The sequence below is a fragment of the Cervus canadensis genome, chromosome 26 (genome assembly GCF_019320065.1).
Source record: "Cervus canadensis isolate Bull #8, Minnesota chromosome 26, ASM1932006v1, whole genome shotgun sequence".
NCBI classification, from domain to species: Eukaryota; Metazoa; Chordata; class Mammalia; order Artiodactyla; family Cervidae; genus Cervus; species Cervus canadensis.
The window spans coordinates 34,262,783-34,268,308 of NC_057411.1; the positions used below are offsets into that span (position 1 = coordinate 34,262,783).

The 5,526-nt window shown below is 41.0% G+C and overlaps 1 non-coding gene across 1 annotated transcript; it reads left to right on the plus strand.

The window, feature by feature from the left end:
* The first annotated feature begins 283 nt into the window (after positions 1 to 283).
* On the plus strand, positions 284 to 390 carry LOC122428535. The gene has a single exon (XR_006265753.1). It is a non-coding gene; the product is annotated as a U6 spliceosomal RNA (small nuclear RNA).
* Positions 391 to 5,526: the final 5,136 nt, after the last annotated feature.

The window sequence follows — 5,526 nt, forward strand, 5'->3', positions numbered from 1 at the left end:
CAACACATGTTGAATATCTGCTTCTGGTTGCTGCCATGGTTGGTGGCAGATTTGGATCATCCTCTTCACCTTCTCAACATGAGTTCCTACTCAGCTTTGGATTTGTCTACTCCTTGATTGTAATGCCCCCAGAGAAGGGAGATTTCGATGGAAACACTAGCATATTCAATGATGCAGGGATTCTCTGAATCTCCTATTTATCCAACTATGTTCTTTTTGAAAAGATTTTTTGATGTGGACCATTTTTAAAGTCTTTATTGAATTTGTTACAATATTGCTTCTGGTGCTCGCTTCGGCAGCACATATACTAAAATTGGAACGATACAGAGAAGCTTAGCATGGCCCCTGCGCAAGGATGACACGCAAATTCGTGAAGCGTTCCATGTTTTTTTAAAAAAAAAAACAAAGAAGAATATTGCTTCTGTTTTATGTTTTGATTTTTTGGCCACCAGGCATGTGGCATCTTAGCTCCCCGACCAGGGATCAAACTCACACCCTTTGCGTTGGAAGACAAAGTCTTAACCACTGGGCCACCAGGGAAGTCCCTATCCAACTATGTTCTTTACTCAACTTAACAAGTATTTTCTGAGTGATTACGTAATACAAAGCACACAGTTCTGGGTACTGGGTGGCTTACAAAAAACAATCAGGCTAGCACATCTCTTTCACCCATTTCCAACCATATGACTCCACTTGAAACATGAACACAGGGGAACCAGCAGACAGACATGGCGGGCATTAGGTGGCACAAATAAAGCCTCAGGGTGCAGTGAGTCTAGAGGTAGAAAGCAAAGAAGATTGTCACAATGGATAGTAAAGAGAGTGTAGCCTGTGAACATCTATGGACCTCCTGGTGGAACAATAAGACCTACCCTGGCACTATTATTTAGAGGATCTGTTGGTCATCTTGATATCAGAGCACCTTTGAGGAAGCCACACAGTTGTGTTGGAACGTCTCTTCCACAGAGGTTCTAAGAGCATAGCCTTTGAAACCATGAGGGAAGGCAGGAGACAACTTAAACCATAAACATAGAAACACATAGATAAAAGCACCCTAGAAGACTAAATTCAATACATACACCCAAGATTATGGAACAAAAAGCATGACTTTGTTCCCTTTTAAAATTAAGGTTTTACACTTAGTGAAATGCACAGATCTTAAGTGTACAGTCTGATAAGCCTTGATATATCCATACACCTCATGTAACCCACAACATATGGGACATTTCCATCACTTACACCTCTTGCTATCTCCCAGTAAATTCCTACCCTTCTCCATATTCTTCTTTTTAAGCACCTTCTGATTCTCTATTATCATAGATTAGTTTTTCCCAATTCAGAACGTCATATAGATGGAACCATATTACATGCATTTTTTTTTAATGTCTGGCTTGTTTCACTCATCATATTGTTTCTGAGATTCATTTATGTTGTTGCATATATCTGTAGTTTTTCCTTTTCAATGCTGAGTCGTATTTTATTGAATAAATATACCACACTTTATTTACCCACTTTCTTGATGATGTGTTTTTTGTTTTCACCTTGTTGTCATTGTTCAGTCCCTCAGTCGTGTCTGACTCTTTTTGACCCCATGGACTGCAGCACACCAGGTTTCCCTGTCCATCACCAACTCCTGGAGTTTGCTCCAACTCATGTCCATTGAGTTGCTGATGCCATCCAACCATCTCATCCTGTCGTCCCCTTCTCCTCCTACCTTCAGTCTTTCCCAGCATCAGGGTCTTTTCTAATGAGTCAGCTCTTCACATCAGGTGGCGAAAGTATTGTAGCTTCGGCTTCAGCATCAGTCCCTCCAATGAATATTCAGGATTAACTGGTTTGACTTCAGTCCAAAGGACTCTCAAGCGGCTTCTCCAACACCACAGTTAAAAAGCATCAATTCTTCAGTGCTCAGCTTTCTTTATAGTCCAACTCTCACATCCATACATGACTACTGGGAAAACCATAGCTTTGACTAGACAGACCTTTGTTGGCAAAGTAATGTCTCTGCTTTTTAATATGTTGTCTATGTTGGTCATAACTTTTCTTCCAAGGAGCAAGCGTGTTTTAATTTCATGGCTACAGTCACCATCTACAGTGATTTTGGAGCTCCCCAAAAATAAAGACTGTCGCTGTTTCCATTGTTTCCCCCATCTATTTGCCATGAAGTGATGGGACTGGATGCCATGATCTTTGTTTTTTGAATGTTGAGTTTTAAGCCAGTTTTTTCACTCTCCTCTTTCACTTTCATCAAGAGACTCTTTAGTTTGTCTTCACTTTCTGCCATAAGGGTGGTGTCATTTGCATATCTGAAGTTATTGATATTTCTCCTGGCAATCTTGATTCCAGCTTGTGCTTCATCCAGCCTGGCATTTCACATGATATACTCTGCATATAAGTTAAATAAGCAGGGTGACAATATACAGCCTTGACATACTCCTTTCCCAATTTGGAACCAGTCAGTTTTTCCATGTCCAGTCCTAATTGTTGCTTCTTGACCTGCATACAGGTTTCATAGGATGTAGGTAAGGCAGGTAAGAAATTCTCATCTCTTGAAGAATTTGCCACAGTTTGTTGTGATCCACACAGTCAAAGGCTTAGAGTAGCCAATGAAGCAGAAGTAGATGTTTTTCTGGAATTCTCTTGGTTTTTTGATGATCCAGAGAATGTTGGCAATTTGATCTCTGGTTCCTCTGCCTTTTCTAAATACAGCTTGAACATCTGGAAGTTCTCGGTTCACGTATTGCTGAAGCATGGCTTGGAGAATTTTGAGCATTACTTTACTAGCGTGTGAGATGAGTGCAATTGTGCGGTAGTTTGAACATTCTTTGGCATTGCTTTTCTTTGGGATTGAAATGAAAACTGACTTTTTCCAGACCTGTGGCCACTGCTGAATTTTCCAAATTTGCTGGCATATTGAGTACAACACTTTCACAGCATCATCTTTTAGGATCTGAAATAACTCAGCTGGAATTCCATCACCTCCACTAGCTTTGTTCGTAGTGATGCTTCCTAAGGTCCACTTGACTTCACATTCCAGGATGTCTGGCTCTAGGTGAATGATCACACCACTGTGATTGTCTGGGTCATGAAGATATTTTTTGTACAGTTCTTCTGTGTATTTTTGCCACCTCTTCTTAATATCCTCTGCTTCTGTTAGGTCTGTACCATTTCTGTCCTTGGCACTATTATAAATAAAGCAGCTATAACATTTTTACACAACTATCCACATGAAAATCATGATTTTTAAAATATAACATTGAAGATATATTGAAGGAAAACTGAATCTTGCTAAGCAGGCTAAAAAATGGAAGAGAGATCTCAAAACAAAGCAAAAATATAAGGAGAGAAATCACAATGAAAAAGGCAAATCACTTTGAAGAGATACCCATGAGATCTGTCATATATGACTAGTTGCAGTTTCAGAAGGAAAGAAAGGAAAGGAAACGAAAAAAAAGAGAGGTAATATTAAACAGATGATATTAGAAAATTTCCCTCACCTAAAGACAGATTTGCCTCTACAGATAAAAGGGGTCACTGAATTTCAACTAAGATCAGTGGGAAAAGACACATCCAAGCATATTTGAGGGAAATTTCTGTTAAGGAAATATTTTAAAAGCTTCCAAGTGGAAAGAACAAGTTTCCTACAAACAGATGAAAAAAAGAAAGAAGAATAATGAGGAGGATAAGGGGTTGGGGAGAGGGAGACAAGGTGCTGGGAAGAAAATGGAGGAACAAAGTGTAGAAACAGAAGCAAGCAAATGACAATAAGCAAAAACTATTTATTTAGAGCTTTCTATAATAAGGGAGGTGGTCACCATCACTTGCGTCTGAGTCAATGGCAGGCAGCTTTACAGTGGAGAAAAAGGGAATTCAGGTGTGCCCTGATAAGAGGCTGTGGACATGAGGAGGCTGCCAGCAGCCTAACTTGAAGGGAGGTATCATGTGAGTCGTTTGGGGGCATATTTAGCTTTCCTCGGTTGGTCCTAAGTTATAGCTGAGGCTCCAATACTTTGGACATCTTTTGCGAAGAACTGACTCATTGGAAAAGACCCTGATTCTGGGAAAGACTGAAGGCAGGAGAAGAAGGGGATGACAGAAGATGAGTTGGTTGGATGGCATCACCAACTCTATGGTAGCTTGAGCAAGCTCTGGGAGTTGGTGATGGACAGGGAGGTGTGGTGTGCTGCAGTCCATGGGGATGCAAAGAGTCAGATATGACTGAGCAACTGAACTGAACTGAAGTTACAACTGGGAGCAAAAATTCAGGAATCTGGTAGTTATTGATCAAGTGGTGACTATTTGGGACTGAAGGCTACAGGAGCTGCTGTTTGGATCCTGTGATGGTTGATGCAGATGGTGAACTGATTTCTTGGTCCAGATGCTGTAGACTGTGGGTTAAGAGTTTTATTTTAATATATGGTCTTGCCACTGCCTGTTTGCCTATTTAATCTCTCAAAGAGAATAAAGAAAGAGAGAAAAAGGGGAGATAGAGAATGAAGGAGGGAGGGGGGGAAAGAGGGAGAAAGAAAAAGAGAGGGAGCAGGAAAGAGAGTGAAATCACTGCATTGGTGCATGCATGCTCAGTTGTGTCCAACTCCTTGCAACCCTATGGACAGTAGCCCGCCAGGCTCCTTTGTCCATGAGATTCTCCAGGCAAGAATACTGGAGTGCATTGCTGTGCCCTCCTCCAGGGGATCTTCCTGACCCAGGGATCGAATCCACATCTCTTACATCTCCTGCATTGGCATGCAGGTTCTTTACCACTAGCGCCACTGCACTGATCTTACCTGAAATCCTGGAAGTTAGAAGACTGTGCGTAATACCATTTACAGATCACTGAGGGAAAAGGACAGCAACTCGGCCCAAATTCCATTTAAATGTCAGGATGATAGATATTTATGAATATGCACAGATTCACAAGTTTGTTACCCGGCACAGTATCTGAGGGACCACTTCAGAGTAAACACTACCAAACAACAAAACAATCAGAACAGAGACCTCATAACAAGACAAGGAAGATGGAGAGAAAGGAAATTTGGTGAGTAATTCACTTTGAATTTATATAGAAGTACAAGTGAATAATGACAATGTAACTGGGAATTATAACACAAGTGGTAAATTAAGGATTCCTTGAATAGAAGAGACAGTGCAAAGGAAAACAAAATATTTGGTGGACTAGAACAAAACTACCAACTTTTCTCTGTGAAACCTAGGAATTCAATGGAAGTGGAAGGGGTAGAAGTAAATACTGTATGTTCTGAGGTTTCCACTAGGACTGAAGAGGGTAGAAATAAAAATATTTTAAGAGCCCCATTTATTGAGGTATAATAAAGAGGGAATAAAGGCGTCCCTGGTAGCTCAGCCAGTTAAGAATCTGCCTGCAATGCATGAGACTTGAGTTTGATCGCTGGGTCAGGAAGATCCCCTGGAGGAGACCATAGCAACTCACTTCAGTATTCTTGCCTGGAGAAACCCATGGACAGAGGAGCCTGGAAGACTACAGTCCATGGGGTCATAAGAGTCGGA